We start from the raw sequence: 14675 nt of genomic DNA, 5'->3' as shown, positions 1-14675 counted from the left end.
TACGGGGGGAAAGAAATCAAACTACATATACAACGTCAGACCCTCTATGTAGTTGTCGAGATAGGGCGATCGATCTACTTGTCCATAGCCCTGGGGCAGTGTCTCGATCTCCTACGTGCGAAATCTGAGGGACTAGTTCCTATGGAGATTCCCCTTGGTCTAATTCAACGCCTTATGACGAAAGGGCAGTCGGCGTGGCGTAAAGTGAAGATCGAGGGAAGTATAGTAAAATTTCCTTCAGGGGTATTCCGAAAGGTGTAATCTAGGCAACGAAAAAGGGGCCCCATTCTGAAACTAGAGGCGCGAAGACGCTTTACCTCGTGTAAAGAAGGTGAAGGAGAGTAAATTCATTCAATCAAAACCCTATATTACCGAGTTCAAGAATCAATAGGAGAGAAGCAGCTCGACTGTAAAGGAGAGGAGCGACCAGTTGGTTCACCAAACCCCGACCCAGCGTCCCACGTTCTCCAGGTTCGAAGGGACCAGTGCCAAACTACCGACTCCTCCCAGAATTGCATTATCGGAGCCTAGCCAGGAATGGCCGTTAGTGGACACCCACCACTTTTCACCGGTTAGAGAGGCCCTCTTTAATACATAAGAAAAGATGTTCACAGGGGCCAGAAAGACTCGGTCATAGGAACTTAGACCACCTACACGCTGGTAAACGAAAACCACCTCGACCGGATCAGAGTAAACAAGAATGTCGATCAGGCCCCTTGCCTTGAAAGAATTCACACCACCAGCTGTCCCAAAATCAGGGGAGATCCGCTGCTTACTGTTCACAAAAACATCCGACCGACCTATACGAGAGTCAAGTCGTCCACGTATCTTTCTGATCTCCTTTCCTTCTATTTATTTGAGATTTTTGGGACTCATTCAAGGTGAAAAATGAATGGGGTTGATGGTGTTGGCTAAAAAAGGGGGAGAGAGGAGTAGGCTCACTTCTGCATTTTTGTTTAGGTTATCGAGATTCTCGTTCCAGTCGAAAGATTCTAGTGGGTGGAACATTTTTCACAATCTCTGGAGAGATAGTTCACTAATAGACCAAGGGATTAGTAATTCGACTCATTCACATCCATCCAGATCATTCATCTTTGGAATCCATATTATGCAAGGAGACATTGCTTTTGCTAATTCTAATTTCAGGGTGATATCAAATCGGTCTATTTCCGGCATCATATCCATAGCGCATTCATCTTAGAAGCTCCAGCCTCAAGGTCACGGTCGATATCGTCACTATCATCCACCACTATCATCAATCAATAATCAAACCCTTAAGCTTGTTATCCAGGAACTTGTTTAGAAATACCTGTAATGAAAGGAAGATAGGAGTTTGTCGCTAGGTATTTGACCAAATAGGATGGATCGTTCAGTTCCTATAGAACCTATCACTAAAATACCCCCGGGGATAGGGCTAAGCGGAGGGAAAAGGGTTTTCCATGAGATGGGAAATTCAAACAAACTATTTGATAAGATAAGGAACCACTACAAGGGGAGTAAGATTCGGATTACCTTGTTGATCGAATATCTCAAAGCAAGAACATTGTTTGAGATTCGAATCACTCCACTAGCAAGATCGATCATGTCTAGCTCAAATGATTCTTGTTGATCAAATATCTCAAGGCAAGAACACTTTCTTGAGATTCGAATCACTCCACAAGCAAGATTTGATCATGTCGAGCTTGAATGATTCTACATGCAACCTAAACTACATAGAATTGCAAAGAAACTTAGCCATTGGCTAAAGAAGAGCACAAATGCTTCTTTTTACTATATTTTTCAGGTCTCTTACAAAAACAACATACATGGCTTTATATAGCCTCAAAATGAAACTACTAAAGGCATTCCAAGAGTTGTAACATTCATTCTTAATGACCTTAATTAACCATTATGTAATTGTAACCTAAAGTAAATTAAAAGTCTTAAAATACATTAATGAAATACAATAACTCTAAATTACTCTAAATTGTAATCCACCCTAAATTCAAAACATGAATCTTCATTCTTCTTCAATGTGGCATGAATTGAAATATCTTTTGATAATTTCAACAATATTTTCTTCTCATCTTCATTGAAGCATATTGTATGATTGATGTCTCTTGGTTCATATCACTATTAGCCACACACGAGGTTTGTGAATAAGTTATTGTCTGATAATGAGCAAGGAATGTCTGTCTTTCTGCTAAAGATGAATGTCCACTAAGTCTCGTAAGTCAATTACTCCCTGATAAGAAAAGGAACCACTACAAGGGGAGTAAGATTCGGATTACCTTGTTGATCGAATATCTCAAGGCAAGAACATTGTTTGAGATTCGAATCACCCCACAAGCAAGATAGATCATGTCTAGCTTGAATGATTCTTGTTGATCAAATATCTCAAGGCAAGAACACTTCCATGAGATTCGAACCACTCCACAAGCAAGATTGATCATGTCGAGCTTGAATGATTCTACATGCAACCTAAACTACATAGAATTGCAAAGAAACTTAGCCATTGGCTAAAGAAGAGCACAAATGCTTCTTTTTACTATATTTTTCAAGTCTCTTACACATACAACATACATGGCTTTATATAGCCTCAAAATGAAACTACTAAAGTCATTTCAAGAGTTGTAACATTCATACTTAATGGCCATAATTAACCATTATGTAATTGTAACCTATAGTAAATAAAGTCTTAAAATACATAAATGAAATACAATAACTCTAAATTGTAACCCACCCCAAATTTATAACAATCAAACTTCATTCTTCTTCAATGTGGCATGAATTGAAACATCTTTTGATAATTTTGACAACCTTTTCTTCACATCTTCATTGAAGTATATTGTATGATTGATGTCTTTTGGTTCATATCATTCTCCACTTCTTCAAGAGGTTTCGTCCTCGAATCTATTTGTGAAACTTTGCTGCAAAAAATAAGTTATGGAAATACAAAGGACCTCACAACACTCTCTCACGTGTATACACTCAAGGAATTTTAGGCCACTCTGTTTGCACTCATTTACACAAATGAATCTCTCATCCTCACCTCTCAAATTTTCTAGTAGAGCCCAGATTTGATTTTCTTTTTTTTGGGTCGATTAAAAACTAAAAAGATAAAAACAAATTGAAAAGAAATGCAAAGGAAACATATATCCGATCTTGAGCCTTAAGCTCTGATACCAAATGATAAGATATGGAACCACTTCAAGGGGAGTAAGATTCGGATTACCTTGTTGATCGAATATCTCAAGGCAAGAACATTGTTTGAGATTCGAATCACTCCACAAGCAAGATCGATCATGTCTAGCTTGAATGATTCTTGTTGATCAAATATCTCAAGGCAAGAACACTTCCATGAGATTCGAATCACTCCACAAGCAAGATTGATCATGTCGAGCTTGAATGATTCTACATGCAACCTAAACTACATAGAATTGCAAAGAAACTTAGCCATTGGCTAAAGAAGAGCACAAATGCTTCTTTTTACTATATTTTTCAAGTCTCTTACACATACAACATACATGGCTTTATATAGCCTCAAAATGAAACTACTAAAGTCATTTCAAGAGTTGTAACATTCATACTTAATGGCCATAATTAACCATTATGTAATTGTAACCTATAGTAAATAAAGTCTTAAAATACATAAATGAAATACAATAACTCTAAATTGTAACCCACCCCAAATTTATAACAATCAAACTTCATTCTTCTTCAATGTGGCATGAATTGAAACATCTTTTGATAATTTTGACAACCTTTTCTTCACATCTTCATTGAAGTATATTGTATGATTGATGTCTTTTGGTTCATATCATTCTCCACTTCTTCAAGAGGTTTCGTCCTCGAATCTATTTGTGAAACTTTGCTGCAAAAAATAAGTTATGGAAATACAAAGGACCTCACAACACTCTCTCACGTGTATATACTCAAGGAATTTTAGGCCACTCTGTTTGCACTCATTTACACAAATGAATCTCTCATCCTCACCTCTCAAATTTTCTAGTAGAGCCCATATTTGATTTTTTTTTTTTTATTTTAAGTCGATTAAAAACTAAAAAGATAAAAACAAATTGAAAAGAAATGCAAAGGAAACATATATCCGATCTTGAGCCTTAAGCTCTGATACCAAATGATAAGAAAAGGAACCACTACAAGGGGAGTAAGATTCGGATTACCTTGTTGATCGAATATCTCAAGGCAAGAACATTGTTTGAGATTCGAATCACTCCACAAGCAAGATCGATCATGTCTAGCTTGAATGATTCTTGTTGATCAAATATCTCAAGGCAAGAACACTTCCATGAGATTCGAACCACTCCACAAGCAAGATTGATCATGTCGAGCTTGAATGATTCTACATGCAACCTAAACTACATAGAATTGCAAAGAAACTTAGCCATTGGCTAAAGAAGAGCAAAAATGCTTCTTTTTACTATATTTTTCAAGTCTCTTACACATACAACATACATGGCTTTATATAGCCTCAAGGTAATCCGAATCTTGGAATGACTTTAGAATCTTGGAATGGCTTTATAAGAGCACAAATGAGCTAGTAAATGAAAAATACCCATAACCTCCATATTAAAATGGCTAGTTAATGGTGGAATATAGTAACCTATGTGGGTTACAATATAACCTTAACTCCTATATTTAAAACTAGCTTAAATATGACAAACAAATATTTAAACTATAATAAAATAATGCAATTAATAAAATGTGCTTATTGACTCATCCTTGGACTAGTTTCATAAATTCAGTGGAGTTCATTAAATGCAACTTAAAGTGCATTTAATTCATCTCTTTCTTGAAGCTCAACTTTGCACAACATATAAGGGAGGTCTCCAGCGTCTTCTAGAATTTCCTTTGATGAGCTCACCATAGCTTGAATATAACTGTATAAGGTTTGTTGTAGCTTCTTAGCTCTCGTCCTTGTAATTGGACCTTCAGGTATGGAAATTCCTTGGTCGTGGTTCATATCATTCTCCCCCTCTTGAAAAAGATTCGTCCTCGAATCAAAGCCATCACCTACATCAAAAGGACTCAAATCAACAACATTAAAAGTTGTACTAACACCGTACTTACCTGGTAAATCAATTTTATAAGCATTGTCGTTGATACGCTCAAGAACTTGAAAAGGTCCATCTCCTCGTGGTAAAAGCTTAGATTTTCTTTGAGTAGGAAATCTTTCTTTTCGGAAATGCACCCAAACCCAATCTCCTGGCTTGAAGATGACAAACTTACGTCCTTTATTAATTCGGGTGGCAACCTTGGAATTTTGTTTCTCAATTTGTTCTTTCACTTGCTTGTGAAGTTTATGAACAAACTCAACCTTGGCATTTGCATCAAAATTCACAAACTCTTTTGACGGTATGGGCAACAAGTCAAGGGGGGTTAAAGGATTAAAGCCATAAACAATTTCAAAAGGTGTGCATTTAGTAGTGCTATGAACAACCCTATTATATGCAAATTCTATAAAGGGCAAACAAACCTCCCAAGTCTTAAGATTCTTATCAATAATAGCCCTAAGCATAGCAGTCATGGTTCTGTTAACAACTTCAGTTTGTCCATCCGTTTGAGGATGACAAGTAGTTGAATATATTAGCTTAGTTCCTAACTTACCCCATAAAACACGCCAAAAGTGGCTTAAAAATTTTACATCACGATCACTAACAATGCTTTTAGGAATGCCATGCAATCGTACAACTTCCCTAAAGAACAGGTCTGCAATATGTTTTGCATCATCAGTTTTGTGACAAGGAATAAAATGAGCCATTTTACTAAATCGATCAACCACAACAAAGATGCTATCATAACCTTTCCTAGTCCTAGGTAAACCTAAAACAAAATCCATTGATATATCAATCCAAGGACCATTAGGAACCGGTAATGGGGAGTATAAACCATGTGGTTGAAGCCTAGACTTAGCTTGTTTACATGCTATGCAACGAGCACAAACTTTATGAACATCATGTCTCATTTTAGGCCAAAAGAAATGTTCAGAGAGCATATCATAAGTTTTAGAAACTCCATGGTGTGCCATTAAACCACCTCCATGAGCTTCCCTCACAAGTAGCTCACGGATGGAACAAGATGGTATGCAAAGTTTGCCTTTTCGGAACAAAAATCCATCTAACAACAAGTAATTATCCACAATGAGTCCTTTTTCACAAGATTCAACAAAAGGAGCAAAGAACATGTCATGTTGATACAAATCCTTTATGTGTTCAAAACCCAACAACCTAGCATTCAAAGTATTGAGGAGGACATACCTTCGTGATAATGCATCTGCAACAATGTTCTCCTTACCTTGTTTATATTTTATGACATAAGGGAATGTTTCAATAAATTCTAACCACTTAGCATGTCGTCTGTTGAGTTTATTTTGTACTCGCAAATGCTTTAAACTTTCATGATCCGTATGAATAATGAACTCCTTAGGCCAAAGATAATGTTGCCAGGTTTGCAATGCACGAACCAAAGCATAAAGCTCTTTGTCATAAGTTGGATACCTCAAAGATGCACCAGTCAACTTCTCACTAAAGAACATCAAAGGTCTTTGATTTTGCATTAATACAGCACCTATCCCTACTCCACTAGCATCACATTCAATTTCAAAAGTAGACTCAAAATTAGGTAATGCAAGCAAGGGAGCAGAACTCAATTTTTCTTTCAAAGTATTAAAAGCAAGTTCTTGATCTTTTTCCCATATAAAGGATACATTTTTCTTAACAAGTTCATTCAAGGGTGAAGCAATTGTACTAAAATTCTTAATGAACCTACGGTAGAAACTTGCAAGACCATGAAAACTTCTTACCTCACTTACATTTTTAGGTGTAGGCCAATCTTTTATAGCCTTCACTTTCTCCTCGTCAACCTCAACACCATTAGATGAAACTACAAACCCAAGAAAGTTAACTTTTTCCATGCAAAAGCTACATTTCTTTAAATTTACATACAAACATTCGTTTCTTAAAGTAGTCAAAACATTGCGTACATGGGTAATATGATCATCTAAAGATTTAGAGTAAACAAGGATGTCATCAAAATAAACAACCACAAACTTACCTAAGTATTCTCGTAAGACATGGTTCATTAGTCTCATGAATGTACTAGGTGCATTAGTTAATCCAAAAGGCATAACCAACCATTCATAAAGACCATACTTGGTTTTAAAAGCTGTTTTCCACTCATCCCCAATATGCATGCGAATTTGATGAAACCCGATTTTAAATCAATCTTAGTAAAAAGACTACATCCATGCAATTCATCAAGCATATCATCTAATCTGGGAATTGGATGCCTATACTTTATAGTTATCTTGTTTATAGCCCTACAATCAACACACATACGCCAAGAACCATCTTTCTTAGGTACAAGAATAACTGGAACAGAACAAGGACTCAAACTTTCACGTACATACCCTTTAGCAAGGAGTTCACTTACTTGCCTTTGTATCTCTTCAGCCTCCTTTGGATTAGTCCTATAAGCTGGTCGGTTTGGAATGGGCGCGCCAGGAATGAAGTCAATCTTGTGTTCAATCCCTCTAAGTGGTGGCAAACTACTAGGCTTCTCCTCGGAAAATAAATCTTCAAACTCTTGCAAAAGCACAACAAAATCACTAGGCCTAAGGGTTAAGCAAGTTAGTAAAGTAACAAGATCCCTTGCACATAAGTACAAGAACAGTCTGGTTAGAGATCAAAACATTCCTAGCCTCACTTGATCTAACATACAAGCTTACTGATTTGGCTTTTCTCTCTTTTTTTTCTCTAGGCTGAGTGTTACTCTCTTGCTTTTCCCTCAAGCTCTTTTTTTCACTTGATTCTTTTTCAATCTCTGCTTTTGCATCAGCCTCTTGCCTTTTCTTTTCAAGTTTGCAATGATCAATAAATACATCTTTTGGAGACAATGGAATAAGAGTAGTTTTTCTACCGTTGTGAGTAAAAGAGTATCGATTTGCATACCCATCATACATTACCCGACGATCAAATTGCCAAGGCCTCCCCAGTAGTAAATCTCCAACATGCATGGATACAACATCACATAAAACATCATCAACATATTTTCCAATAGTAAAGGAAACAAGAGTTTGTTGAGTTACCCGTACTTCCCCACAATCATTCAACCATTGAAGCTTGTAGGGTCTTGGATGTGGTTGTGTCTTTAAATTAAGTCTTTTGACCAGGATGGAACTCACAACATTGGTGCAACTACCACTATCAATTACAACACTACATGGTACAGATTGAACAAGACACCGAGTTTGAAACAAGTTCTCCCTTTGGTCTAGGCTGTCCTCCTTAATGTGGGTGTTTAGAGCTCGTAGAGTAACCAAAGATATATGTGTAGGGTCCTCTTCACTAAACTCCTCACTCTCATCAGTTTCCTCATTTATGTCGTCATGTGCCTCGTCATCCGTAACAATTTCTCCCTCCTTGATGGTCATAATTCTTGCATTTGGGCAATCTCTACTATAGTGTCCTACCCCTTGACATCTCCAACACTTTAAATCTCTATTTCGAACATTAGACTTTTCTACTTTTTCTTTCCCTGTTCTAGAACTCTCCCCTTTCTCAAATTTAGCTTGAGGCTTCACATTAATCTCTTGATTTCTATGCGTATAATCAATGTTCTTACTATCCCTTTTCCATGTAGAAGTAGAATTGGGAAAAGTTTTAGAAGAATACCGTTGAGACCTTCGTTGGATTTGCCTCTCGATCTTAATTGCAATGTGCAACAACTCCTCAATATTAGAATAAGGCTGTAAATCAGTCTTGTCCGCAATCTCTGTGTTTAACCCATTAAGAAACCGCGCCATGAGAGCCTCCATGTCCTCATCGAGTTCAAGTCGATCCATCAATGTATCCATCTCCTTGTAATAATCCTCCACAGATTTGCGTCCTTGTTTCAATGCTTGAAGCTTTTGCGCCATGTCCCGGTGAAAATATTGTGGAACAAAACGCTTCCTCATGGACTCTTTGAACTCGACCCATGAATCAATTGGTGCTTCAAGATTTCTTCTCCTACTTGACATCAATTTATCCCACCAAATTTGAGCATATTGTTTGAATTGAGCAATGCATAACAGTACCTTCTTTTCATCACTAAAATTATGACAGTTGAACACCGACTCCACCGTTTTCTCCCATTGAAGGTACTCCTCTGGATCGGTTTTGCCATAAAACTTGGGAAGTTTTAATTTGATGCTCCCCACGTTACGATCAATTCTATCATCATAAGGAACTCGTTGTTGTAAATTATGATACCTTCTTCCATGGTCTCTCCCTTGCATCAAGCCATGACCAACCACATGTGGATTATCCTCGTGGTGATCAGAATTGTCGCCCTCATATGTATCGGTTGAGGGCGTAGGTAGTGGAATCCTCTGTCGAGCTTGATTTTGAATCTCCAATCTGCCTATTCGATCAGTCAACTCTTCTATTCCTCGAATTAGTCTTTCCATGGTTCGTTGTTGGGCTTCTCTCAATCGTGCATCAGTAATGTTAGTATTGTCCTCTGGATTTTCCATGCTACAAAAAAAAAAGGTAAAAGAAAAAAAAAAAAAAAAAAAGGACCTCACAAGCACTCCCTCACGTGTATTCACTCGTAAATGTAGTTCACTCGTGTTTAGCACTCAACACTCGAATCAATGTGTCACTCCCTTACAAACTCACCCTCACAATTGAGCACACACAAATCACACTCCAAAAAACAAATTGGGATGTGAGACAAGCTATGTTATAGAGCTAAGTGCAATTCAAAGTGAATAGACAGCACACTCAAGACATACACAAGGGTATTGAAGGAGCAATCCGAATAACGACAAAGAAACGAATTAAAGAAAGAAAATGATTAAGGACTAATGTAGACGTAGTAACATATGAGAGTTACATATAATAATCAAGAGGAAAAAAAAAAAAAGACATTTAACATCAATATGCTTTCTTTCTTTCAATGATTTTTTTTTTCTTCTGATTGGTAAAATATAATCAATTTACCAACAAGAAAATTGATTTAGAAGATCTTAAAGAAGAACAAAGTGTTGATAAGATCCAGATCTAACACTTTAAAGAACATAAGATTTTTTTTTTTTTTGTTATATATTTTTGTGATAGAACATGAACATTCTACACAAACTGAGAAAAAAAAAATTATAAGAGAATTAAAAGAGATAAGCACAATGAAACATATATCCGATCTTGAGCCTGAAGCTCTGATACCAAATGATATGGAAAATCAACCCAAGGGAAAGTATGGAACGGATTACCTTGATGATCAAGATCAAGAGTAAAGAAAACTCGTTTCTAAACTCGTGATTCGAATCACTCCACAAGAGGTTTGATCAATACCACTTGAATGACTCTACATGCAAGTTCTAAACACAAGAATTTGCAAAGAAAGTTTAGCTCTCAACAAAGCTAAAATAGAAATTCTATTCTTAATTCCAAAATCTGATGTCTAATCAAAGAAAAGAAGGCTTTATATAGCCCTTACAACCTTAACCTATGGATATATAACTCCCAAATTAAATGGGCTAGTTAATGGTGGAATATAGTAACCTATGTGGGTTACAATATAACCTTAACTCCTATATTTAAAACTAGCTTAAATATGACAAACAAATATTTAAACTATAATAAAATAATACAATTAATAAAATGTGCTTATTGACTCATCCTTGGACTAGCTTCATAAATTCAGTGGAGTTCATTAAATGCAACTTAAAGTGCATTTAATTCATCTCTTTCTTGAAGCTCAACTTTGCACAACATATAAGGGAGGTCTCCAGCGTCTTCTAGAATTTCCTTTGATGAGCTCACCATAGCTTGAATATAACTGTATAAGGTTTGTTGTAGCTTCTTAGCTCTCGTCCTTGTAATTGGACCTTCAGGTATGGAAATTCCTTGGTCGTGGTTCATATCAGAATCTCTTCCCTACCAGGCCGAATCGGGCCACCACTTGGGGTGGGAATGGCTTAGCCCACATGCATCATTTGATGAAAGCACTCCAGTCCAGTCGCCTCCTCGAAGTGGCTTGTCAACCACGCTTTCCTTCCCTCAAAACAATGCTCCTCACCAAAAAGCCCTTGGGGCAACACAACAATGAGTAGTTCGCTCCAGGACTCCATCCCCTCGAGAGCAGGATGCCGGCCGAGATGGAGCTGAAAGCCAGCCTAGACTTTCCTGGGGCTTGTCCCAACATCTAAATCAAATTGTTGGCAGGCTAGAAAAGGAACCAGCCCAGCCTCGGAAATCAAGCTTTGCGTGGTATGCCCTGCCTATTCACTCGGACAATGCTCTGAACACGAAAGTGTGCAGTTCCACCCCCTTCTCCCATTCTGAGTCACAGGCAGCGCCTCGGAAAGCACGGACGAGCCACATGCAGGGAAACTTGCACGTGTGGTTCTGGCCGGGGACACGGTATACTGTACTAATATGTGTAGGTCACCATAATTTGAATGAGATTGTCATGGCGCAAAAGCAGATATAGTCTGGTATTCCCTTGTTCCCTTTATTGGTTATGTTCTTTATTTCTCGTCTAGCAGAAACTAATCGAGCTCCGTTTGATCTCCCAGAAGCGGAAGCAGAATCAATTGCAGGCTATAATGTAAAATATGCACGGGATGCGATCCTTAATAGTCCACTATTGGCGGAAGCCAATGTCCCGGGGTCCCGGGGATTCATTCTGACTGAAACAAGGGGTGGGTCTTTACCAATTTTCAAATATTCGTGATTTGAGGGAAGCCAAAAAAACCTCTTGAACCAAGGGATTGAGCAGGCGAAAGCCACGATCAGACTCTATCTAATAAGGGCGTATTAGAGTGGCGTTAGCGCCCCCTTCCCCTTACCCCTAAACAAAAAGGTTTTTCAGAAAGTTGTCTACGCCTTTTGAAAACCTGACTAATAATAATAATCCAGGGCAAAATGCGCTCAAACAACCAACCTATCTGACTAATAAGAAGAAAGAAAGAAAGGGCCCTATCTAAGCTCTCTCGTTGTAAAGATACAGCTCAAAAGCCGGCCTTACCTTCTATGTTTGTTATTAGTAAAGCCTAAAGCCCTTGACTAATAGAAAGGGATTTTCTTGTTTGTTTAGTAAAATCACGCTTTTCATTTTGATAGGAGTAGATGCTTGCAGGGGCAGGGCACTCTTCATTCTTCATTCGAAACTAATGAATCTTGGGTGGGGGTTCTGCCTTGTTAGCAAAAAGAGAGTTGGGTAAAGCAAACTCCCTCCTTGGACGAGCACGGGGCTTAGTCAAGTAGAACCGGGTTGCGCTGCTGGATGCTCAGATCGAAAATCAATCAGTGGGGCCATGCCGATACGACTGAATATGCGTTATAAAGGTCAATCCCTCCCCTACGACACCAAAAAAAAACCGGGCCGAACTTCTACCCGCCCGCTTCCATAGAACTCGTGGCAACGTAGACCTAAGTGGTCATATTGGATCCTTGGGAACCATCACAAGTACGACCGGCCTATATTTGAACGAGAATGTCGTGTCGTCCAGCGAAGCCTAGAAGAAGGTGACTCGCGCAGACAGTTGACTCCTTTTCAATAGAAAGGAATAGCCAAACCAACCCAGCTGGCTGGTCAATCTCAAAGATCTTATCGGCCGGCAAACCAGAGACAGACGACCACGGTCCCGACCTTACCAGCACCGGAGGTTTACTAATCAATGAACCCACGAAACCTACTTTCTTTTCTGACAAAATCAACCAAGCCTAACTGGTCACGACATCTTGTTGATATTGATTGAGTTGGACTTTCGTTGACTGAATCCATCCATAAACCTAGACCCCGCCAACCTTCGTAACCAAAGCGTCATGACAACATCCAAAGGGCACTTTTCGATTCTGAAGTCGGTGAGCAAGGAGGAGCACGTAGGAATGAATGCCGACCACTACATAAAGAAGCCACTTGTGGCTGAGAGAAAGCGAGCAGCACCTTGTCTTGTACTAGCTAGCCTTTTTCCGCTGGCTGTTCTATTAGTTGTAGCGCGCCTTCCCTCCTTCTCTCACTTCGAAAAAATTTAGCAGCATTTCCACGATATCGTTATGATCAATTAATGGGACTTGGCCGGAAAGTGTTCTTGCCTCTATCATTAGCTCGGGTAGTCGCCGTTTCTGGTGTTTCAGTCACCTTTCAATGGCTCCGTTAATTATGTGTGAGGAATTTTCCTCGTTGAGTAATGGGAAGCGGGCTAGTCCCCGAAAATGCCCGTTCCTTTGTCGTTGGGGCCCAAAATCTTCCTTGCTGAGACTTGACTTGTAGTCTTGCTACACTACACGACACGAGTGACGGGTGAAGTTGAAGCAGATACGGTCAGTATAAAGAATCTTTCTCGAGCTCAGGTACGGGCGACTCAGTCACATGTGCTCGACTGAATATGCAGCCATGGAACTGCTAAATCCGAGACTCCAGTTCCGGTCAATCGTGCTTGTGAGCCTGAATCACCTTTTGGAGACCCGACTGAACAAATGCGGTGACGCGACTTGTGTAGCGAGGGGTTTTCCGCAGTGGAAGCTGTGTTCAGTCTATGAATAGTGGGACGTTCTCAATTCAAAGTGGACATTGGGGTCAAAGCCTAGACCAAAGAGGGAGACTCATCGGGTAGGAAATACCATCCTCACCTAAACCAAGCCCCAGGTGGTAGCCTAATCGAAGAAGTTGAGCCACAAGCCCACCTCTTTCTAAACAACGTGGTCTCGAGGAGGAACCCTCATTGCGAATTTCATGTGGGATATCCACCAAAGAAAGGATACCAAGAATGGTCGTGGATCAATACAGGATCGAGGAGAAGGGACTGAACGTCGAATGAAGCTTGGTTTGACGGGGGCGTTATCAAGGTAGAGACATCATCTGTTCATGGGAAACTTGATTATGATATGAGGATTCCACAACCAAGTTGGCGTGGATCCAAGGTCATTCTACCAACATTTTCGATTGTAGTATATCCGCTATATGGAATAGAGTTGACCGAACAAGGGGTCCCACTTAGAGATTCAGTCGAACTACTATACCTTGCGCGGTTCGAGGGGTCCTGTCATATGCACAAGCAGCTGTAGTGAGGAGCAAACCTTTTAGGGTCCAAATTCAACTACCTGGCTGTTATGCAAATATGAAATCCTGCACCAGTTTCGATCGACGATCCTCTTTATTTGGTAGTGGTCGACTAAGGCCTCCACATGCAGGGGTCGAGTATGGGGATAGCGGTCAAAATCCTTCTGAATTCAGGTAATTTGTTGGGGGAGAAAATGGACAGCCCACCATAGCTTTCAAACCCTCACTCAGGTGAAATGGAATTAGGAGTGCTCGCTTGTGCTAGCCTTTGGCAGCCGGACTTGTGAAGTGGACAGAAGTTCCATAATCAAGATCAGGGCAGGAAGATTTTCTTCAACAGGTTGGGTCTGTAGGAGATATAATATAAAAGGATGGCTTCGAAAAAGCAGGCTGAATCCCAACATGTTGGTTGAGAGGCTGCGAATGAGAATTTTGTCAGTGGTATTGACCTGGCTGTAGCACGAGGGAAGGGTATTGATGCAAAGATCATCAAGCCTCAATGGAATGGGCCTAGCCAAGTATGGGATAGCCGTTCCGCTAGTGATATGAACCAAGAGACATCAATCATACAATATACTTCAATGAAGATGTGAAGAAAAGGTTGTCAAAATTATCAAAAGATGTTT

The 14675-nt window shown here is 39.3% G+C and overlaps 2 long non-coding RNA genes across 2 annotated transcripts in view; one reads left to right on the top strand and one right to left on the bottom strand.

Moving 5' to 3' along the window:
* LOC111472114 overlaps positions 1–492 on the top strand; it is a 20026-nt gene extending 19534 nt beyond the window's left edge. The window contains exon 3 of the long non-coding RNA XR_002715336.1: positions 383–492. This is a non-coding gene — a long non-coding RNA (uncharacterized LOC111472114). The remainder of the gene's footprint in view (positions 1–382) is intronic.
* Positions 1–14675, bottom strand: part of LOC111472115 — a 22918-nt gene that overhangs the window by 4125 nt on the left and 4118 nt on the right. The gene's annotated exons all lie outside the window — the stretch shown is intronic.

This window comes from Cucurbita maxima, unplaced genomic scaffold (genome assembly GCF_002738345.1).
Source record: "Cucurbita maxima cultivar Rimu unplaced genomic scaffold, Cmax_1.0 Cma_Scf00065, whole genome shotgun sequence".
In the NCBI taxonomy this organism is placed as follows: Eukaryota; Viridiplantae; Streptophyta; class Magnoliopsida; order Cucurbitales; family Cucurbitaceae; genus Cucurbita; species Cucurbita maxima.
Note: the sequence above shows the minus strand (reverse complement) of the source record. Positions and strands in the feature narration are given on the sequence as shown.